Source organism: Canis lupus, chromosome 15 (genome assembly GCF_003254725.2).
Source record: "Canis lupus dingo isolate Sandy chromosome 15, ASM325472v2, whole genome shotgun sequence".
NCBI lineage: Eukaryota > Metazoa > Chordata > Mammalia > Carnivora > Canidae > Canis > Canis lupus.
This window is the reverse complement of record NC_064257.1, coordinates 36,203,900-36,228,202: the sequence shown is the minus strand read 5'-3', so window position 1 is coordinate 36,228,202 and position 24,303 is coordinate 36,203,900. Positions and strand designations below refer to the sequence as shown.

General features: G+C 41.3%; 1 long non-coding RNA gene across 1 annotated transcript; it reads right to left on the bottom strand.

Annotated features, from left to right (window-relative positions):
- Nucleotides 1-15,748: 15,748 nt before the first annotated feature.
- LOC112654847 (uncharacterized) lies at nucleotides 15,749-22,365 on the bottom strand. Its single transcript, XR_004805242.2, has 2 exons — nucleotides 21,737-22,365; nucleotides 15,749-17,091 (listed from the first exon to the last, which is right to left on the bottom strand). It is a non-coding gene; the product is annotated as an uncharacterized LOC112654847 (long non-coding RNA).
- Nucleotides 22,366-24,303: the final 1,938 nt, after the last annotated feature.

Genomic DNA, 24,303 nt, shown 5'->3' with positions numbered 1-24,303 from the left:
ATCTATTACCTTAACTAATATACAGAAGATGGATTATAAACGGCATTTTTTAAGAATTCAATTAGGATTTTAATTGGGAGCGCATTTTATTTAGAGATTAAGTTAAAGAGGATTGACATCTCAATATTGAGTTTTCATATCTGGGAGAAATCCCATTTTTGCATTTCTGGTCTACTTTTGCAACCTTCAATAAAGCTTTGTTGTTTTCTTTATGCAGATCCTAAACATTTCTTACTAAGTTTACTTCTATATACTTTATATTCTTGTTGTAGTGCAGCTGCAATCCTTTTCCATGACATTTTCTGTTTGACTATTGCTTGTACATATACAGAATGTTTGCTTTTATAGGATTGTCTTTTATTATCTTACAGAATCTTCTTTGTGTCATTGGCTCACTGGTTTCATTTCTTGCATTATTTCTAGCAAACAGTTTTACCTCCTCCTTCTCCAGATACTTTTTTTTTTTTTTTGCACATCTGCTAGGATCTTGAAAATAGTGTTGAAAAATAGTAGTGGTAGCTTTTTTGCCTACTTTTCATTTTAAATAAAATTTCATTAGTAGTTAACCATTAAATAACCATTAAACGCTTCATAGTGATTTGATAAAAAGCCTTTTATCAGGTTATGGAAACCTCCTTCTATTACCAGCTTTTAAAAAGGTATGTGGGGCACCTGGGTGGCTCAGTCAGTTAAGCATTTGCCTTCAGCTTGGCTCATGATCCCAGGGTCCTGGGATGGAGCCTTGCATTGGTCTCCCTGCTCAGCAGGGAGCCTGCTTCTCCCTCCCCTCTGGCCCTCCTCCTGCTTGTGAGCTCTCTCTCTCTCTCTCTGTCAAATAAATAAATAAAATCTTCAAAAAAAGGATTTTTTTTTTATTGTTGCTGTTGTTAAATTAGGATGGATCTTATATTTTATCCAAATGCCTTTCCTCTCTATTTAATTTACTGTTTTATTTCTTTTTTAAGATTTTATTTATTTATTCATGAGAAACACAGAGGCAGAGAGAGAGGCAGAGACACAGACAGAGGGAGAAGCAGGCTTCATGCAGGGAGCCAGACATGGGACTCAATCCCAGGTCTCCAGGATCACGCCCTGGGCTGAAGGTGGCGCTGTACTGCTGAGCCACTCGGGCTGCCCTGTTTTATTTCCTTAATATAGTATAATATATAACATATATCCTAAATATTAAAAGATATTTTCAGGGATGCCTGGATGGCTCAGCGGTTGAGCGCCTGCTTTCGGCCCAGGGCGTGATCCTGGAGTCCTAGGATCGAGTCCCACGTCAGGGTCCCCGCAGGGAGCCTGCGTCTCTCTCTGCCTATGTCTCTGCCTCTTTCTTTCTCTGTGTCTCTCATAAATAAATAAAATATTTTTAAAAATAAAATAAACACATTTTCATTTTATGTAACCCTTTCTTGGTCATTTTATATACCTTTAATGTGTCCGACTATTTATGGAATATCTTTGTCCATACTTTCATGTTAGAGATTGGTTAATAGGGGTGTGTGTGTGTGTGTGTGTGTGTGTGTGTATACAGCATTTGCCTAGTCTCATCAGGAATATTCTATCCTGTAGAACAAAATTCAGAAATTTCATTTTCCAATGTTCTATAAGGTTCAATAAGATATCTTTTTTTCCCTGAATATTTGAAAAACTCACTTGTAAAGTCAACTAAGGAGAATGTCTTTTGGTGGAGAAAGATCTTTGCTCACTTTCCACTTTTTCTACAATTACTAAACTATGCAAGTTTCCTTACCTCTTCTTGAAATTTTAAAACATTTTTACTTCTGAAGTATGTATTTCATTTATTTTTCCAAAGCTTTCTTTCTCAATTTGTACTTAATATTCTCCTTTAATTTTTCAAAGTTTCTTCCACCTCTGCAACTATGTCTCCTTCAGATTTTTAATACTGCTTCTCTGAATCTTCTCTCTCTTTATCGTTTTGAATAGGCTAAGGCTTGTCTATCTGAATTGGTTGTTTCAAAAAATCAGCTTTTATTCCAAAAGTCTAAAAACTGTGAAAACACTATATCGAAGATCAGGTATTTTATTTTTCTCAGGCAGATTAAAATTTTTATACATTGCTTTAAATTTAGTGGTGTTTCATCCAAAAAGTTATCTGGAAGCTGAAAAGCATATTGAACACATTTGTTGAAGTTTATCCCATCTGCATGTTTATGGTAGTTGCCTGACTGCTTGGGCATACTATATACTCAAGTTCGTGGATTGTTTTGTCCTAATCTTCCAAGTGCTTACTTATTTTTGGTCTACTTTATCAGTCAGTTTCTCAGACAGATGTGTTTTAAAGTTTTCCACCGTGTGGGCAGCCCTGGTGGCTCAGCGGTTTGGTGCTGCCTTCAGTCCAGGTCCTGATCCTGAAGACTGGGGATCTAGTCCTGCATTGGGCTCCCTGCATGGAGTCTGCTTCTCCCTCTGCCTGTGTCTCTGCCTCTGTGTGTGTGTGTGTCTGTGTCTCTCATGAATAAATAAATAAAATCTTAAAAAAAAAAAAGTTTTCCACCATGATTCTAGTTTCTCAAATTCTCCTTTTCTAATAGTTTTTTTTTTTTAAGATTTTATTTATTTATCCATGAGAGACACAGAGAGAGAGGCAGAGACATAGGCAGAGGAAGAAGCAGCTTCCTTGCGGGGAGCCCGATTCTGGACTCGATCCCAGAACCCCGGGATCACACCCTGAGCCAAAGGCAGACGCTCAACCGTTGAGCCACCCAGGTGCCCCTCTAATAGTTTCTAACAGTTTTATTTCATAGATTTTTTGACGCTATATTGTTGAGATAATACTGTTCCACCTTATTATCTCTTTTTAGTAGATTTTACTTATCCATATAAATTTTGTTTGTTTCACGGACACTTTTTGCATTCTGAGCAGCAGCCATGCTAAAATATAACCCCCACTTTTGCCAGTGGATTGGTCCAAGTAGTAGGTCTGGGCCAACAATTTCTTCCTGAAAATCATTGCTTGGGATTGTGAGACTCACCAGTGATTGAAGCTGTACCATGCAAAGCACAGATGGCATGGGTACTGCCACCAGCTATGAGTAAAAGAAACTGAACTGGAAAGAGGTGAGTAAAGTAGATATACAGAGAAACACACAGATACAGACTGGGAGATGGTTTTTTGGATACAGTTTGAGTCTGAAGCCCTCTAATCTTTTTCTTTAGGCTCTGTAAGATATACTCATTTCCTTATGATAAAACTCCCTTTAGCTTAGACTAGCTCATTCATTCCACAATTATTTATTGGAGTGCATAGTATGTGCTGAGTCCTGCAACTGGAACTCAAGACACAGCAGAGGAGAAAGAGCCTATCACCAATGGAGTTTACATTCTAGATGGGATATACAAAAAGCCAACACTAAAGACAGGTGGGGGTTATGCTATTTAGACAGGTGGCCAGGGAAGCCCTGTCTGAAAGAGGTAAAAATAAACAAGCTAGATGTCTGGGGGATGAGCATTTCAGCAAGAAGGAAGAGCAAGGGAAAAGACCCTAAGACATTAAAGGAACTTTTAGGGATGCCTGGGTGGCTCAGTGGTTGAGCGTCTGCCTTCAGCCCATGGTGTGACCCTGGAGTCCTGGGATCAAGTCCCACATCAGGCTTCCTGCATGGAGCCTGCTTCTCCCTCTGCCTGTGTCTCTGCCTCTCTCTCTCTTTCTCTCTGTGTTTCTCATGAATGAATGAATGATAGATAGATAGATAGATAGATAGATAGATAGATAGATAGATAAACCTTTAGCATTTTCCTGGAATGGCGGGAATACCAGCTTGGCTGGAATTGACTGGGTGTGAGAAGATGGAAGAAAAGAGGGCTGAGGGTTGAAGTGGTAGCCAGAGGCTAAGCTCCTGCAGGGGCTTATAAACCTTGATAAGGATCTTGGAATAGGAAGCTACTGGAGGGTGGAGACATGATCAGATTACGTGTTAATTGATTACTTTGGCTATTGAGGAGGAAATAATAGACTGTAGATGGGCAAGAGCAGAAGCTGGGATGCCAGTTGGAGGCTCTTATAGTAGCAAGAGACCTTAGCATTTAAAGGGAAATTAAGGGAGGTTGGTGGTAGGAAGGAAGTTGGATGGAAGTCGGATGGAGGTTGTGGTTGGATTCTGGATACATTTTAAAGGTAGAGAGGATCCCTTGATGGGAATTTGAAGTGGCAGAGAAAGGGAGATGTTAGAGACTGAAAGGTACTTGGCCTGGACAAGAATGGTTACCATTTTTTGGTAATTCTGGTATTCCAGTATACTTGCTCTAGCTAGGTACTAAAATATCATTACGTTTCTTTGTTGAGTGACTGTTTTCAGCATTTTTGAAAAATATGAATCATTTATGGTTTAAGACCTATCTATAATCAATGGTACATGTTTATTATTCAACCTTTCCTCCACATCCATTCTGTTATTCAGCCCATCTTTTGAGCTAATGAGCTGTAGGCTGTGTTGTAGGAGTTTTGTGCCATAGGAGAGGCTTGCCAGGTGTTCTGTATTTACAGCACATGTCATCTATTTAATGATTTTGTCCTATGTACTACATTAGTCTTCTCAAGACACCCTACATGTTGTTTATTTGCGTTTTCCCCCCAATAAATTACAAACAACAGCAGTTAGCTATTTTTTTCCAAAACAGAAATTGGCGCTTAAGTCACTTAAAGGACCACCTACCTCTGCAAGAAGATTTAGACAGTCCCACAATCTTTCGTGAAGGAAGACCAAAAGGGGGACTGAGCATTAAAAGTACTTATTTTTCCATATATGAGAAAGGAAAAGACTGTTCTTTGGTCAAAGACCCAAATTATGAACAAGCATCCTTCCATGTTAATGCACATGCTCTGACTATCAGCTAACAATAACCTCACAGTTTCTGAAAGTTGGCAAATCAAGACAGCTCCCGGCTTCCAGAAACCAGCTAACCCAAAGTCCTTAAAGTCAGCCCATCTCTGACAGCTCTGCCCTCCTAGACCACAGGCCATCAGCAAATGCCTCAAAGTCAGCCTTACTCGGGAGGCTGAAGGAATGAACCTGAAAATCAGGCAGCCCCCAAATACTCCACTTCTAAAAGCCCACCAAAGCCTGAATGCCAGACTCCCTAAAACCTCCCAGAAGATCAGATTTGGCTTTGTTTACAAGCAAACCAGAGTTTTACTTCTTCTGCATTAGCTAGAGAGTCCAATGTGTCATTAGTCCATGAATTCACAGCTTTCTCAATGGTTCAACCACTTTTTTTTTTTTTTTAGATTTTATTTTTATTTATTCATGATAGACACAGAGAGAGAGGCAGAGACACAGGCAGAGGGAGAAGCAGGCTCCATGCAGGGAGCCCGATGCGGGACTCGATCCCAGGACTCCAGGATCGTGCCCTGGGCCAAAGGCAGGCGCTAAACCACTGAGCCACCCAGGGATCCCCTCAACCGCTGTTTATGCGAGTTGGACTTGGGAGTGACAGACACACTGATGCTCCTGTGAGATTATCGAATTCAGTTTCTTTGTTGTTGGCAGTGCTTGCCATTACCTATTTTTGTTTATTGGTGTGTATGTGAACCCAAAATGCCAATCCCCAAGTGTACATTTTGTGATGAATTTTCTGAACGGTGGATTTTCGTTAAATAAGGAAAACGTCATTTTGAAGCTCTCAGTATGCAGTTGTTTATTTAGTATCAAAAACGGTGGAAAGTCAAATGTGAACCAATAATACGTAACACGAGATACAGCATTCACTGATCAGCATTCACTGATACAGCATTTTGAACTAGTACCAAAGTGATAAAATAACAACTTGTTATTAAGAGAAATTCAGATGCAGAAGATAAAACAATCAGAGGAGCAGCGGTAATGACCTTCCACACCATGTTATCAGCATAATCTTTCAGCTCAAATGACCTAGCTGCAGCACTCCTATTGCTTACAAGAATTTATTGAATGAATTTTTAAGAAAAAAACTTAGGAAACGTGTACCCTTTTCAGGATAAAGGTTATCCATAAAAGGAATAACATTACTAACAGACAAGAAAAGAAATGGGCCTGCAACTTGAAATGGACGATTATAATGGCACTTGCCATGACAATTTCATCCCTTGAAGAACTCTACTGTTTCATATGGATGTTACTCTTCCAACAGGGCAGCTAGTGGAATCATATGGGTAGTGTCATAGAAGAGGGAAGAAAAATTGACAATATTCCTCCTTGTCAGTGGACAGAGTTCTTAAAAGTTATTGATCAAGAGATCACAGCATAATCCTGAAGAATAAAAAAGCAAGTTATACCCGAAAGATGGGATTATGTGCTTCAACAAGTCAAATTTGGATGCCACTTCTCCAAGTTGTTGACTTTATGCCAGTGTATGTTCAGTCTACCAACTCATATTGTTAATTTTTAGCATACTTTTTCACTAATAAATGTTCAGTGGACAAAAGAATGAAATAAGTGGACTACTGTGGAAACTATGCTATGTAAATGGAACATAGGCTAAAAATGAAAGAAATTCCATAAGCAAATTCTGCATAACAAAGAATTAAGGAGAGACAAAGGAGGAGAGATCCCTAGGTGGCTCAGTGGTTTGGCCCCTGCCTTCAGCCCATGGCGTGATCCTGGAAACCTGGGATCAAGTCCCACGTTGGGCTCCTTGCACGGAGCCTGCTTCTCCCTCTGCCTGTGTCTCTGCCTCTCTCTCTCTCTCTCTCTCATTCTCTCTCATGAATAAAGGAATAAAATCTTTAAAAAAAAAAAAAAAAGGAGAGACAAAGGGAATATAACTTTAAAAAGTGGCACAAAATTTAGATATTTAGAATTTATTTTGGATAAATAAGTAATTTTTAGCATAAGTATGCCCCAAGCAATATTTTCTTAATGCACATATGCATAGCCAATTAGAAATAATTAAAATTTAACTGAGTGTTTTTTATTTTTATTTGCTCATTCTGGCAACCCGAAGCGAGAGGCCATTCTTTTTTAATTTCCCAGAACTTAAATTGCTTCTTTTAAAAATAGCAGCCTGCTCTTTTTTATGGATATAAGAAATTCGCATGGATCTCTCTGTTCCCTGAATTAATTCTGTTTCCTCACAGGAAATTCTTTCTTTTCTACATTGTGGTGTCATTCTTTCATGCTGTTGGTTTTCCTCAAGGGTTTGGGAATTCTTGGTTTCTCCCACGTAATGATTTCACGGTTTAGATTGACCCATTTAGATAGCTGGAGTGTTTGAGCTCATGAAATCCTTGTTTTCTTGGCAATCTATGCAATTCTTGAGTAGGGAAGAGAGTGTGGACAAATAGTCTTTTCTTTATGGAAAATAGCAAGCTTGCTTTCTGAATGCAACTGCTCTCCATATCTTATGACCAAGGAAAATAATGTCCTGTTTTGCCTGGGATGACCACAGGTTATACTTCTTATCCTGGCACAATTATAAATAGTGCTTGCTTTTACTCAAAAGTGTCCCAGTTTAGACAACAAATTATACTTTCATCCTTATTATGACAGATGGAAGCTAGCTGGGATATTGTCCTATTTCTCTCTCTAGTCCCAGCACCCACCTGGGAGTGTCTGGTGCCAAATATGCCAGTAGATTTAGAGAGCAGCATTCACAGCCTCATCCAGGGGGCAAATGCTATAGCAGTCACTCGAAGAATAAAAGACCGATACAGTTACTCCACAGCACTGTAATTAATTACCCTCCGGGCTGCCCTCCTCTGCCCTATTACTTAGCATCTTAGGTTTCTTTTTCAGGAGTCATCAGAGTTGCTTTTGCCTAAATAGGATTATAGGGTGTGTTTTTTTAATCTCTGGTGGATGTTATTATCACCCATGACTAACCCCATCTGCTTTAGTATCCAATATTAAACCTATAATATCATCTATAATAACAATAATTTTTTAAAGATTGTATTTATTTATTCATGAGAGACACACACAGAGAGAGAGAGAGAGAGAGAGAGAGAGGCGGAAATACAAGCAGAGGGAGAAGCAGGCTCCATGCGGGGAGCCTGACCTGGGACTCGATCCTGAGTCTCTAGGATCACGCCCGGGACTGAAGGTGGCGCTAAATCGCTGAGCCACCCGGGCTGCCCTAAAATAACAATAATTATAGGCGGGATGGGAGAACTTATTATGTCAAGTGCTGTTCAAAGCACTTTACCTGTATTAATCCTCATAGCACACTATGAGATAGGTACTTTCATCTCCATTTTTCAGTTATGGAAACTGAGGCACGGAGAGGGAAAGTAATTTACCCAAGGGCTGAAAGACACAGAGGAAGCAACTTACCAATAACCCAGCACTTGAGTCCAGAGCTTACATCCTAAGCCACCACCTAAACCCCTTATCTCAGACGACAGCCCTTTCCCTGGCTTTCTGGAGCTGCCTGGGGTTTAGCACCTGTATACAGTTGTCATTCCTACGGGGCTTTGAGAGGACCAAGGGGTTAGTTACCTCATGAGGTCAGGTAATATCTTGAACCCGAAGCTGACCTTATCAAAGTATTTTTACCAAACTCGAGGAGTCTGTAATACTGAAGAAGGTTCTGGTCTAAGTGATCATTGTTTTACAGTCAGTCTAAACCTTCTGTGAGCCTACCGTTGCTAACGTGCACAAACATTCGCAAACCACTTCCCACTGCTTTGGCTAAAAGGCTGGCTGAGGAGCTGGCATAAAAGCAGGAACTGTGCCATGGAAATTTCCACGCAGCTCGGGGAAACTCCACGGCAGGTACATTGTGGGCCACTCCAGGGTTGTGACAGGGCCTCCCTTTACAGCATGAAGACCTAAATTGTATCATTTTAAATCAGAAAGAGTGGCAACCGAGGCTGATCCATTATTTTGCAAATAAGAAAACTAATTGCACAGAGATCAAGTGATTTACCCATCATCTCCCAGCTAATTAGTATAATTAGTGATAAGGCCAGAAGGGATGTCCTAAGAATCTTTTTTTTTTTTTTTTCATTTTGTCTCGCTGCTTTATTTGGTTGCTTTGGGAACAAAAAGAGAAAAATCATTAAAATCGTGTTATTGTATGTCCAGAAATGATTGTTTTGTGTAGGTTTGATCTAGATGTTCTTTCTGGACCCATGCTTTTGTAAAAATTACTATCTCGGTTTGAAAGGTTTGATTGCCATATCTGTCATGGTTCCCTACGCTATTTTTCAGGTTTTTCTGTGATACACATGCTAGTACAGTAAACCACGCTTCTTTTCACCTCCAAAATAGCATTGACTGATATCTGTTCAAATATATTAACATTTTCATCTCAACTGACTCACTTGCGAGGAGCAACAGGCTTTTGTGCCAGTTCCCAGCAGAATCCACATCACCCCTCCGCTGGATTAAATAAATATTCTACTCTAAGGCTTAATGAACTTTGAAAAATGAAAGCCTTTTCTTTTTCCTGTTTTTCCTGATAGCAATTGGCTTTTGGGGTTACAGATATATTCTAGAAATTGCAACATTGGGAAGGTTAGAAGTGGGGGGTAGGGGGCTTTAGGTAAAGAGAAAGGAGAAGAATTACACGATATTTCTTAATTTATCAAGAGATGAATATTTCGTTCTAAAAGAAATAAAATGGTCTTCTTTTTTTAAAGATTTATTTATGATAGACGGAGAGAGAGGCAGAGACACAGGCAGAGGGAGAAGCAGGCTCCATGCCGGGAACCCGACGCGGAACGCGAACCCGTGACTCCAGGATCGCGCCCTGGGCCAAAGGCAGGCGCTAAACCGCTGAGCCACCCAGGGATCCCTCTAAAATGGTCTTCTTATCCAGGACTAAAAGGAAATGTTGTAGAAGGAAAAAGGAAAAACAAGTCAAAATAAGCTATTTTATTGTATTATTTGTTATGGGGAAGAAATAGCTACCAATACTCTAATCTATTTGGAAGCATTTTGGAAACTACATTCTAAAATGTCTATTGTTAAAAAAATAAAAATAAATAAAATGTCTATTGTTCATAAGCCATAGTTCAAGATAAAAAGCAATAATCCTTGTCCATTAATAGCTCTATCTTTTCTCCTTTACTGTCTCCGCTAAGAGAGCACCAGAGCTAGAAAATCTGCTAACACTATCTCCAGCTTTCAGGACAATCAGGTGATCCATAATTCCCTCAGCAGATGCATTTATTTGGAGTCAGCAAAATCCCCCATCTCTTTCCACCCACAATCACCTACCCAGCCATTTGCCTCTTGACACTGATGCCTCCAGTTCCTCCTCTCGGGAGAACATCCCACCTACACTCCTGTTAATCCTAGCTAAAATAGTATCTTTTCCTGCTGAATTTTCTTTATAGCTCTTTTTGCTATCACAAGTTATCTCATGCTTACATATTTTGTTGTCTGTCGGCTCTTTTTAGAGAAGACTCTATCTGTTTTACTCAACATGCAACTCCAGTTTCTAGAACAATGCCTGACACCTAGGAGGTGCTTAAAAATATTTGTTGAATGAATAATTTATTTGTCTCCCTTGAAGCTTCAGAGCATCTTGGGCACTGGGATATCAAAGAGCAGCTATCAACTCTCACACCTTGCCCACTTCAATCATCACTTGGAAATGTCCCACCTCTGAAATTTTAAACCTCATGGAAATTTGCTCCAGTGGCTATGCCCTCTTTCTCTGGTACATTCTCTACTGCATTGTTTCCAAAAGCTCTGGACTCTACAATTGTTGTAACACAAATGCTCCATCAAGTCTATTTAAGGCTTTACTTCCTTCCTTCCTCAGCTGAGCTTAAAGAGGAGTTTACACCCACTAGTTTGATTTTACTCTCTCTCAACCCAGATATTCTGGTTTCTCTTTCCACAACTCTATCAAAACCGCATTTGCCAAGGTCACCACCTCATAATCCCATCGGATTGTAAAACCATTTTCAAAACAGAAATCTGACACCAAGTGTTAGGAATATGTGGAAAAAGAGGAACTTTCTTACACATGGGGGAAAAATGGCAGAACCATTCTGAAGAGTAATAGGTAAAGTTGAAAATAAATTACCAACAACATAACATATTCCCCTAGAAAAGCTCTCTCGCTTGAGCAAGAGAAGACCTATATATGAGTGTTTGTTACAGCATTGTAACAGCAAAAATTTGGAAATCCCCCAAATGTCCATTGTGGTAGAGACTTTTACTTGGTCTCCAAAATTCACCTTCCCCTTCTTATTGGTAACTGAACAACCAAATTTTTGACATGTGGTCACTAGGAATAAAGATTCCCTTTCCCACTCTCTCTTAGTTGTGATCATGTAAATTAGTTTTAGATAATGGGATGTAAGCAAAATTAGAGAATGAAACATCCTCCTTTTCTTCTCTCTACTGTAAGAATGCAAATAATGTCCACTAAAGCTGGAGCCGTTCTTTTGAAGTCCAAGGGGACCTGTATAGAGGAGTAATAAGACGGAGGGAGCCTGGGTCCTGAACTTGTGGCACTCAATACCATTTCTGGAAAACTAGCTTTGGACTTACACACAAGAAGGAAGATTTTTTTTATCTTCTTTAAGACTCTGTTTTTTTTTTTTTTTTAAAAAAAAAAGACTCTGTTTTGTGTTTTTTGTTGTTGTTGTTGATCTTCTTTAGCCAAACTTAGTCCTAAACAATTGAAACAGTGTATCCACTAAACTGACTTTAGTATAGTAATAAATAAACAAGAGAAATCTATCCACATGGATAAATCTCAGAAGCATAATATTGCAGAATAAAAGTTAAAAATGCATGATAACATAGTTTATACTTACATAAAAAAACAAAACACAAAAACTAGTCATAATAACTTCAAGATAGTGTATCCTCAGAGTAGGGATTTTTCTGATTTTGCATGGATTAACCAGCTAATTATTGATTATCTTATCAGCCAGGATGGTCAAAGCCAAACCAATTAAAAACCACTGAGTTTATCTTGTCAAGAGCTTTCAAGGCGGCTCTGTTCACCCTTCCCTTGCAAATCATTGCTACTGAAATAAAGCCCTGATCTTCAGTATTTGAGTCACTCCTGAATGATAAGAGGTAAGACAAGCTGTTTCCGGGATGTGACTTTGTGAAAAGCAAGCCAAGAAAACTATCTTGCCAAATTTAATAGAACTAAAGCTGAAGTGGCCTTGGCTAATTGGGGAATAATTTATTTGTCTCCCTTGAAGCTTCAGAGCATCTTGGGCACTGGGATATCAAAGAGCAGCTATCAACTCTCACACCTTGCCCACTTCAATCATCACTTGGAAATGTCCCACCATTTCCAAAATCTATTCATATTCACCAACTTTTTCCTGAGTTTGTACTGAGTTAGGGTTAAGAATATTTGCCTTGTAAATTAATGTGAGTGAAACAATAGCTGGCTGCATTCTTTTTTTATGTGGAGACAATCTGATCTTGAGATCAAGAAGAAAATCAACCAGTTAGCCATTTTCAAGTTTCTAATAATGATGAGAATAAAAAACACCATTTGTTGAGTACTCACTATGCGCCAGACACATGATGTATACTTGCTGATTTGAAATATTTTTCACAACAACCTTATTTTATAAATTCAAAAACTGAGACTTAGCAATGGCTAGTGTCACATAGGCTGAAAGAGATTGAATCTGGGTTCTGTTTTTTTTTTTTTTTTAAAGATTTATTTATTTATTCATTCCAAGAGAGAGGCAGAGACACAAGCAGGCTCCATGGAGGGAGCCAACGTGGGACTCGATCCCGGGTCTCCAGGATCACACCCCGGGCCACAGGCGGCGCTAAACCACTGCGCCACCGGGGCTGTCCCTGGGTTCTGTTTAAAGAGCTTTCTAATCCAAAGTCTATATTCTCAAATATTGTGCTAGTCCATTTACCACCACTGATGCTATGTACTGTCATGGGTTAATCGCATGAACAGGTAAACTAAATAGCTGATTACACTGCACAGTTAGAATGGTGATTACAATATGCACAGGCCATTGAAGGCCATTGTCCCCCAAATTCTTCTCCATATACTGCGATGTTGTTACCATTTATGTCACTTTTGGGGTTAAATAATGTACCCTAGAATGTTAGCAAAGTTTGTCTCCTCTGAGGAAGATATTCTAATAGACAAATCCATGGATTGATTTAACAGTTAAACTACAACTTAATAACAAACTACTAAAAGTGGATTCCCAAAGGAATAAAATACCTTCCACATACATTTTAACACATAATCTAAAAGTCTATTAAGGATCAAGTTCTCTGTAAAAAAAAAAAAAAAAAAAAAAAAAGCTGTGACAGAGGGACCTTAGCAGTTAAATGAAACCATAAAGGTGCTGTATACCCTGTAGATTTGGTGTCTTAACCTGAAATGGAATGTTGTAAATTGAAGAAATCTTGAATATTACCTACCACAACTCCTGCATTACCACATCCACAGAAAGACACCGTTTACGAAAGTAAGAGCTTAGCTCAGAGAGATTCCTCCATTTGTTCATAGCCACAGAAGTAGAATTTCACTATGCTAAGACTAAATCATAAGCCTCTTAACTCCAAGATTATTTCTCTGTCAAAATTTGAGGAGAAAATGGCAAAAAGCAGAAAAGAATGAGGAAAGAAAGAAATATTTGGTCCAACTCATAATTTTAACCAGCCCGAGCCTACATACCCACCAAATGCCTTTATCTCATTGGGGATGACAGGAAGGGAAAAGGCAGAGGATGTAAGAAGATGGCTCGGTGCATGCCAAGGGCACTCTGCCTCTGTTTGGGAGAAAAGGTGTTCAAATCACTGTGAGCTGGAGCTCTGATTTCTGCTTCTTTTTTTTTTTTTTTTTTTAAGATTTTATTTATTTATTAGAGACACAGTGAATGAGAGTGAGAGAGAGAGATACAGGCAGAGGGAAAAGCAGGCTCCGTGCATGGAGCCCGACGCGGGACTCGATTCCGGGGTTTCTAGGATCACACCCCGGGCTGAAGGCGGCGCTAAACCGCTAAGCCTCCGGGGCTGCCCTGCTTCTTTCTTCCTTCAAGCCCACAGCTGATCTTAGGAGGAAGGAGAATGTCCTCCCTTTCATAATGGGAGGAGAGGCTTACTGTCATAGAGTCAGAGAACTCATCTATTTGCAGCCCAGTCCATCCTCAACCCTTAACATCCCTATCAAGGAGTCCCAAGCTCGGGTGACAAGGAGCCAAACACTTCCCTGTCAGATCTAATCTTTGAGCCAAAGTCAAGCTTGCTATGGTTCTTACCCTCTGGTCCTAGTAACTCCCTCTAGAGCCATTCAAACAGGTCAGACCCTTTTGTTCAGAATAATCCTTCACCTACCTGATGAGTAGAGTAGTAATAATAACAGCAAACACTTGCCTGTTATCAGCCAGGATAGTCTTCAATGTGTTTTACTTAACTGTTATCAGCCAGGCAGTCTTCAATGTGTTTTACTTAACTTTCTCAACAACCCAAGGGGCTATTATTGTCATTGGCACCCTGGAAAATTGAGGCAGAGAGAGGTTAAGACATTTGCTGTGCTCTCACATTTAGTAGGTGTTCAAATGAGGGTTTGAGTCTATGCAATCAGTCAGCATGTTACACAAGATTTTCCTCCCTATTTCTTGCTCCCCCCTTCAGCCCCTCCTCATATGATAGGATCCTCCATCCCTTTCACCCTGTCCTTTGACTCACACTCTAGTTGGTCAATGATGCTTTTAACAGAGTCACTGTTGATGGCTGAGTTCACTGGGAAGCAGGCTCTTGCCACAGAGTTTGTAGTATGCAGGATGTTTATTAATGAGCACCCTTGATGTCAACACCTGAGGAAGATGAAAAAGATGGAGGGATGGGGGCAAAACAGACCTAAAACATTCGCACAAGTATGGTAGGTCTATCGAAGTATATATCATAAAATATTCACAGGTTACTCAGAAAATGTAAACCATTTTCAATGCAGTGGATATAAGACTGGCTGAAATTTTGACCACATTAAATTAATAACCTGCCCTATTTTTGTTCTAAATGTTAGTGAGGCAAGTTCACCCAAGTTGTTGGTTTTTGTTTTGTTTTGTTTTGTTTTTGTTGTTGTTGTTGGGAGTTGTTTCTCCCTCTCTCTGTACTCTCTCATGCTCACTCTTTCAAAATCTTGATAAACTCCACAAGAATGGAAACCTTGCCTTGCTCACTGGGTCAATCCCAATGGCAATAGCATAGCCAGCCTGGCACCTAATTCAATAGATTTTTGTTAAAAATGGGACATGATGGTGTTTGTGAAGGATGACAGTGGAAATCCTTTTACTGATTCAGGATAATTAAGTAAAAACTTCTGGGTATTCATGCCTCTGCACAGATATGATTTATCTTCCAAAAGAAAAGGTACATACCTTTGGTATGTATCACATATTCTTGTGTTAGGAAAAAGTCTACAGATCCCCTGGAAAGATTAGTAAGCCCCATATTTGTGCAAGCTCTTTTGTTTTTTTAGTTTAATAATGCTACTGCTCGTTGATCAACCAAGTTGTTTTTAAGAGCTCCACAGTATTTTGGCAAGTCTGTAAAGTAATAGATAATTAGTCCCCAGGAAAAAGAGGAGGAGGATGCCACAGCCCCCGCAAATCTGTTCCTTCCCAGATGCCTATTACAGTGGCTGCTCCAAATGCTATGAAAGTTAAACCTCAAATTCTTACCTTATTTATGCTTCCAGTCTGTTTATCAACTGTTCATATCTCAAAGCTGCAGATAGTCATATTCTTAACACATTACCCATTTCAGCACAGTTGATGTCTTAGCTAGAGGAATTTTTACAGTATAAATATTAGAGATCATACAAAGCTATACAAGAGAAATTGGTGGGAATATTATTTTAATAATAGCTATGAATACAGAAATGAGGAAACTTTTCAAAGGGAAATTAAAAACAGGTACGTTAAAATAACAGGAAATGGAATGTGATGAAGAACCGTCCACCTGCTAAATTAATATAGTCCCATTCAGTGTGAACACCGATGCATTGTTCCTGCACATTGTTAAGTTTGCTGAAAGGATTTTTTAAAGATTTTATTTATTTATTTGGGAGAGAGAGAGAAAAAGAGCACGAGGAGAGGGAGCAGCAGGCAGAGGGAGAGGGGGAAGTAGACTCCCCACAGGGAGCAGGGAGCCTAATGCAGGGCTCCATCCCAGGACCCTGGGATCATGACCTGAGCCCCCCCACCCCAGGAGCCCCCTGAAAGGGTATTTTAAGTGGTAATTCCCATCTTCAAGTTGAATTACTTCTACAAAGTAAGCCAGTTGCATTCCCTGGATGCCAGTCTCTCCGTTACGTTTTCCAACAGGTAATAGCATCTCCCTCTCATACCCAACAGAATTCACATTTCCTTCTGGGACACCAGACATAACTTCCTGCTCTTTGGAGTAGTCCAGCCTGGCTCTTTCACTAAACTGACTCCATTCGTTTGTCAATTTTACATAAAGATTCTCCATTGAAACGGCTCCTTCTGAGTCTCAGTCTGAGACTGAGAAAAGAGCAAAAGAACTCATCCAGGTACACCCATTAGAAGTACCTGCATTTTGTTTGACCTCCTGGAACCAACGAGTTCGACAGAAGTCAGAGAAGAATAGAAAGCTAATCAGATAAGCTGTTCGTCATGGGGCAGCTTTCCCATGAATGAACCCGTGATTTCCTCCAAGAATTACATAACACGCGTTTGCTCACTTTGCCACAAGTCCTTATCGTGCCTATGATGTAAAGCTGAGCTGCGAGCCATACACGTCGAAGAGAAGGGTCAGCTGGAGGCCCGGAACCAACCCCACAACTGCAAAGGGAAACTGACTAATCTTAGAAATGTGTTTTTCCTTCCTTGTCCTAGGCTTGATCCAACTGGAGGAAACGGACTGGTATTTCATGATTTTCCTTTACAATAAGCCGGGAGCAAGCTGCAGAGGAAGCTGGTCGGGTCAGAGCAGAAAGGAAACTGCCTAGCACCTTCGTCAATTTCCTGTTGCATCCAACTGATAGCAGACAGGAGAGGACGTGATGTCATAGGCGCTGGCCCTGGGCTCCTAGATGCTGCTGATAAACGCTGCCACCTTCCCATCAGGGGCTAGTGATTCAGGGTTCTCCACCAACTTCATCTCCATTCAGACTTTAAAAACCGCTTCTTAACTGCCCAGACCTTTAAAATGCTTCATCCTGTGTAAGAGAGAGAGAGAGAGAGAGAGGGCCAATAGTTAAACTATTTCCTTCACAACCAGCCCCCTGCTGATCCACCAACTGCTTTCCTCCAGAAAGACCCAAGATCTGTTTCGAGGGACATGGGCTCCTTGAGAATTCGGTCAGCTGATACAGACATTTCCATGGGAGGATGGGGAGAATGTCTTCGGATTTAGGCCAGGGTAAGGGTATGTTGGAGACATTTCATTAGAGACTTTCCCTATAGGACACGTGACTGCCCTACTCAAAAATGCCAATGACTTTCCCTTAATTACTGAATGGAATTCTAGTTTATTTGCAAATGGTTTGAAAGCCTTAAATAAGGCTCAAGGTCCCTACCTACCTTTCCAGAACTTGTCTCAAACTATCTTACTACTATCATTTAAAAACAAACAAACAAACAAAAAACAAAAAAGCAAAACAAAACAAAACTGTGTGCATGTGGTGTCCCAAGTTCCAGAGCTTTGGCTCAGGCTAGGTCATCCAAAATGATCTCCCTATTGCTATTCTTCCCTCCATGACTTAACCATAATTCATGTTCAAGTTGCTGTTTCTCCGTCAAATCTTCCCTGATTATTCTAGGTACAAAGAAATTGCACTAACCTTATAGTATTTCTCATATCTACTTCTCCCTTAGCCATAGATCATTTCGCTGAGCACATTTTGTGCTGTTTTGTTGTGTGACTTCTTAATTCTTGCATTCCTGTTTGGGTCTGTATGCTTTTGTAATAATTCTGGAAGGTTATATAGTTTACTTTTTTTTGAGAGAGAGAACACAGGAGAGAGACAGTGAGAGAGCACAGGCAGTGGGAGGGGCGGGGGGGGGAGAAGCTGGCTCCCTGTTGTGCAGGGAGCCTGATGTGGGGCTCGATTCCAGGACCCCGAGATCATGACCTGAGCTGAAGGCAGACCTTAACCAACTGAGCTACTCAGGTGCCCCTGGCTTACTTCTTTATATGCCTGCACCCAACCCAGAAAAGGCCTTCAATTCAGCAATACATCTTTTAGATTAATTTTTTGAAAGCGCACGATATTAAACAGAAACAGACACAATCATGTATGAACTTAAGTGGAGAGACGCCTGGGTTGCTCAGTGATTGAACATCTGCCTTTGGCTCAGGTTGTGATTCCAGGGGTCCTGGGATTGAGTCCCGCAATGGGCTCCCTACATGGAGCCTGCTTCTCCCTCTGCCTGTGTCTGCCTCTCTCTGTGTGCCTCTCATGAATAAATGAACTATTTTAATAAAAACGTAAGTGGAGAGGAATAATCTAGCATACAATAAGATAATCATGCGTTTGGGGAATTTAAGTAGTCAGGTTCTTACAGACGCTCAGATTTGTGATTTAATAGGAAATACCTTGACTACTTTCATCAGCCAATCAACCAATCTATTAAGCAAACAAAAGCAAATAAAAAACTCCTCTGAGGAGCACCTGGGTGGCTCAATCAACCAAGTATTTGCCTTCAGCTCAGGTCATATCCCAGGGTCCTGGGATTGAGTCCTGCATCAGGCTCCCTGCTCAGCGGGGAGTCTGCTTCTCCCTCTCTTTCTGCCCCTTGCCCCTGCTCATGCTCTCTCTCGCTCTCAAATAAATAGAATCTTTAAAAAAAATTTGTTTTTAAATAAAACCTCTTCTGAGTTTGGGTAATAGTGATACAGTTTCATCGATTGTAACAAATGTGCCCCTCCAGTGTAGGATATTGATAGTGGAGGAGGCTGTGTGTGGGGAGGGGCGAGGAATATATGGGAAATCTCTGTACTTTCTGATCAATTTTGCTCTGTGAACCTAAAATTGCTCTAAAAATAAAGTTTATTTAAGGAAAAAAGAAAAACTTGAGTACCCAGTGTATTAAACCAGTTTAGATACTGCACTCGACAGTATCCGGTCTCCGCTCCCAAACCTCAACCCCTTGACGTGCTTCCATCATCACTGCGATCAAATCTGGAGTCCCTGTTGTATGATGTCACATGACAAGGAGGGATCACTGTATTTGCACGTGGCTTGGACCCCTGGAGGTGCTGCCTTCTACCAGACTTGCCCGGGCTGGCTGAAAATCGCAGAAGGGCACATGGAGTTAATGCCCCCAGTGGAGTAGACTTTAATCAGTGAGAGATAGAAGGCGGGAGAAACTCAACAGATAAATTGTCCTTCATCCATCCATGGCCTGTCTGGTTTCCTGTAGCCTCTCTGGGCACCAATCAGCAGTGTTCTGTTGTGAGCGGCCAGCTCAGTGACACCTCCTTGTATTCGCTCTCCTTCCTTCTCTGACTCATGCCCTTCTCTTCACTCTTACTTCCCTAGGATTGCCCCCCTCCCTAAATCATGGCCATGTAAACTCCTACCTCCTGCTCTATTTTCTAGGGAAACTGAACATCTGTCAAACGCCAAACCCTGTGCTTAGTGTTAGGGGAAAGACCTAGTGCTCTCTAGTTACAAATGCTCTTTCTATATACATTGTTCTTTCGTAGACAATGCATTCACATGGTTCAAAAAAGGAAAGATACAGTGAAAACCTCCCTCCCCCATACATGTGCATGGTACTTCATGCCTTCTGCACTCTGTTTCCTTTCCAGTAATATATCTGGGAAATTGTTCCAATCAGTAAATTAAAAACTTCCACACGATTTTGCCTGCATGGCTTCCTAACATGTAGATGTGCCACGATTTACTTACTCATTCTAGTAGAGATGAAACTCTAGGTTGTTTCACTCTGATCCTCTTACAAAGAATACAGAAATAAATACCATTATATGTAAGCTATTTTGCACGCATACCTGTATAGCTATCGGCTGAATTTCTAGAAATGATATTTGCAGGTCAAATTATATTTGCATAAGAGCATCTGTTATGGGCAGCCTGGGTGGCTCAGCGGTTCAGTGCCACCTTCGGCCCAGGGCCTAATCCTTGGAGACCTGGGATCAAGTCCCACATCAGGCTTCCTGCATGGAGCCTGCTTCTCCCTCTGCCTGTGTCTCTGCCTCTGTCTCTCTCTGTGTCTCTCATGAATAAATAAATAAAATCTTAAAAAAAAAAAAAAGCATCTGTTATTAGGTATCTGACAATACAGTGTGTTGAAGTTTTCACTTTTTGTCAGTTTGGTTAGTGAAAAACGCTATCTCAACATACATTTAAATTGTACTTCTCTTACTATAAGGGAGGTTAAATATAATTTTAGACATTCAAGAGCCATTTGTTTTTCCTTTTCTGTGAGCTGTTTGTTTGTGAAGAAGCCTTCACCAAGGGAACAATCTTTGGCGCCTCTATTTTTAAAACCCTGTGCACCAGACTCAAACCAAATTAAATTGAGGACTTTAACACAACTCTCATCTCACTACTTGAGATACTGCAATTTATACCATCTCCACGTTGCAAAGTCTGGTCCCCACACTCAGCCCCTTCAGTCTAGCAATAAAGGAAGATGGTGGGGGAAAGGGAGCAAATTAGACTGAAGAAGATCCAGCTGTTCCAATGATAACACCCAGAGAAGCGAGAAACACTTCGCTGATGATGGGTGATATTGGTACCCAAAGGCACAAGGTGCCGCTGGCATGTCTAAGCAGTACCAGGGCTTATTTGGAGGGGAATGAAGCGCAGTGCCCCAATTCTAAGAAAAACTGCTAAGGATGAAGCCTGACTCCAGCTAAGAGTAGACAGGGCTGGGACAGGCAAGGATGGAGACAGTGTAAGCACGAGAGTAAAGGTGTTTTCAGACTGCTGTGGGAACGCAGCAAAGAGGAGGGAAGTAAGGTTTGGAAAGGTCACACACTGAGATGACTTTTGAGTAAGGCCTTGAAGGATAGGGTGGAACAAGCAAGCAGAGGTATGGCCCTTCTATACAAAGGAAACAGAATGAGCTAAGGTATGGGGTCTGAGGTCTTCCTGCGAATGATGGCTGATCTAGGGTGACCAGAGAACAGGGAGGGTGTGTGTGTGTCCGTCCAAGTGAGGGGTATGAGAGAGGGGCAGAATGAAAGATGAAGTCACCCTTTAATTAAAAATTAAGAGCTTTTCTTCCTTAGGGTTCTTCACAACCAAGCTCAAATTTCCTTATAAATTTTTTTTTGGCATAGATGGAAAGCCCTAGAATAAATACAGCTTGGGGTGATGTAAAAACAACCTATTTTAAGGAAGAGGAAGAAGCTCACTAAGTTAGAGAGAGTTGGACCCTATTAGTCACGAGCCGTCTTCTTCTCAAACAAAAAAATTCTGGGGCATGAAGGCTAATGGGCATGTTTGTAAGGATCAGCATCGAAGGTGAAATAAAGTAAAAACTTATATAAAAACTGAGGAAATGTATATCCCTCTTCTGTTTATGGTAATTAAAACTGTAAGGATAAAGAACAATAAAAAGGTAGATGCAAAGAGAGGTCAGTGAAGTGAAATTCGCTGCATCGGAGAACCCTAATGATACCCACTTACTAAATGCCCCGTCGATTGTACTGATGGATACCCCAGAGCTGTAATCATTTTTTTTTTTAAATCTAGTTGGCTTTAACAAGAAAAAAAATATGATAATTATTTTTCCAAAGAGACATTGCCAAGGTTTATTCATGCCAAAACACTGAGTGAAATTTTAATGTGAAATAAACCACAGGAAAGCGATGATAAGTGAGAGGCTTACAAAAGCTCTGCCGTCGGCAGACGCATTGGCAGTCTCTCTGCTCTTCCTTCGGCCTCTCCTGTCCTCTAATCCTTGATGTTTATATCCTCCTCCTCTTCAAAATCCAACAATCTGCAGACTCCCGGGCTTAAAAACAAGGGCACTGGATTACCAACCCTTTAGGTGGAAGAGAAAAATAGTAGCCGAGGTTCCAAGGATCTCACGGGCTTTGCCCTTTGCTCAGCTTTGCCCTGCGGGGCTAGGTGAGGGCCGGTGGGTTCTTCCTTCTAGACGCTACCGGCAACATTTTGCTTGCTCCAGGGCAGCTCCAGGGTAAAGGTCAAATCAGGTCCACAGCTTCCCGTCTAAAGGGCTGGGGAGGCCGGGCTCGGGGTGGCGGGGCCTGGACTCACCGGCTCCGGGGCGTCGCCCTCCCTGCCCGCCACCGGGTGGGCCCTTCTCCTTGGCCAGCGGCTGCCAACACCCGGGAGCGGGCACCAGAGCCCGACCTGACTGGTGCGGGGCCAGCAGAAGTCGGTGGAGGGCTTGGAGGAGAGATTTCACTTCCTGATAGCAGAAGGCAAAGGGAGGAGAAAACCCTTTTGCCTCCAGCGTGAAGGCCTCTGCGCACGGGCAGTGGCCGCCTTCGGGGTTGCAGAGCCCTTGCTGACTCACGCAGGAGGCAGGGCGCAATCTGCCCTCTTTGATAACATTGTTGAGTTACCAAACCAGCCTGGAGACAAGCATCTTGTTAAGTAAGCACCAAATACACTTAGGGTCTTAGGTCACTATTTATTAGGGGTTTTTTGTTTGTTTGTTTCTTGTAGCTGGAAAAGACATCCTCTAACTGGGAGGAACCAAATCAGTAACCAGGGAAATAGTGCTGGGGGTGGAGTCCACAGGGTCGGTGGAAAGTGCGAGAAGGGGGCCAAGAGCATGTCAGCCTGCAGTGTGGGAAACAGGTTGGGAACACGTTCAGGACTGGGAGTGTGTCCTGGGCTCTCCTGGAGGCCTCCCGCAGGGTGCTGGGGCTGGGGGGCGTGGGGGGGGGCGGGGGTTGAGCGCGGGAGAGGGGGCTGCTTCTAGAGTCAGTGCAGAGCTAGCCATCTGGGAAAGCCACAGCTCCCTTGACTTTTCTCTGTAGCGCACCTTAGCCCAGATCCTTGTTGCCTAATACGTGCAATCTTACATGTGTGACTAGTCTCCTATCTTGGGTCTCTACCTTCCAACCCACTCTGGACACGGTAGCCAGATTGCCTATCAGTTCTGTTACTCCACACTTTGAAACCTTCCATGGCACCTCCCTGAAAAGTCGGGCTTCTAGAGTCCTTCGTCATCTTGCCACTCAGGGACTCATCAAGGTAGACTATGGTCTCTTGAGAACAGTTCCAAGTCACAACCTTCTGTCTCTCACAGTTCTTAGAGCAACAGCTTATGTGCAGTAATTTTCAGTAACTATTCAAGACAGATTTTTTTTTACCCTTAGCCTTTATCCTGTATCATGTATTTTAGATTAAACAATATTGACTGGTTATCGGATGATATGACAACATCTACTGATTATATAAGTGAATCACTTTAAGTGTGCAGTAAATAGCCATTATTCTCCTAAGTTATGTCTACCTTAATATTTTTTTCTTGATGGCCATCTATTGTTTGTGTGATCTTATGACTTTATGGTGATATGAAAACACCCTTTAAAATGATCCTTAGTGGGGTGCCTGGCTAGCTCAGTCGGAGGAGCGTGCAACTCTTGATCTCAGGGCTGTGAATTCAAGCACCTTGTTGGGTGTAGAGACTACTTAAGGAAATAAAACTTTTTAAAAAATGGTCATTAGTGTTGTTGACTTCAGTAAATTAACAAATTTGAGCAACTATGATATTTTGAATTTAAGTTTCTGTTTATTATAATTATTTTTTAAAATAATTTTTAACTAGATCTACCTTTATAATTGCACAAGCATTTGGTTTTTTCTTTTTCTATTGCAAAAACAGAACTTTATTTTCTCAGTAGCTTTATTTAGCTCATCAGTAGCCAGCTTCCTGGCTCACAGAATTATCATTTTACTCTTTGACCATTGCAAAAACCCCAGTTGGTATTTTTGTATCTTTTGCAGGTTCTTGATTCCATGATTTTGCTCTTTTATTATTCTCTCCATCTAGAATACTCTCTTGTCTTCCCTTAACTTCAAAGCTAAGTCCCAGTTTCGCATGCCCTGTGCAGCCTTTCCTGACCACTGTAATCCACAGTGGCTTCTCTTTCTTCTGAGTTCCTAGAGCACTCAGTATGTGTGTCACCCTTCGTGCATGTTTTCCTTGCACTGTGAAGTCTTCTTTTTAAATGTGCATGTAACCCAAATGTTTCCAACACTCGGCCTTCTCTTTTAGTATTAAACAGAACAAGTCAAGCTCCTATTGGATATTGCTCTGCTCTCCTGAGAACCCTTGGAATTACTGAGTCTCACATCTTGCTCCTAGCTCAATTCTTGATCCTCTCTCACCACCCTGCCTCCTGCATTTGTAGCCTCTCTTAATGTTCCTTTTCCCCAAGAAGAGGAGCCAGCTCTTCTCCTTCGTTCCTTTTTTAA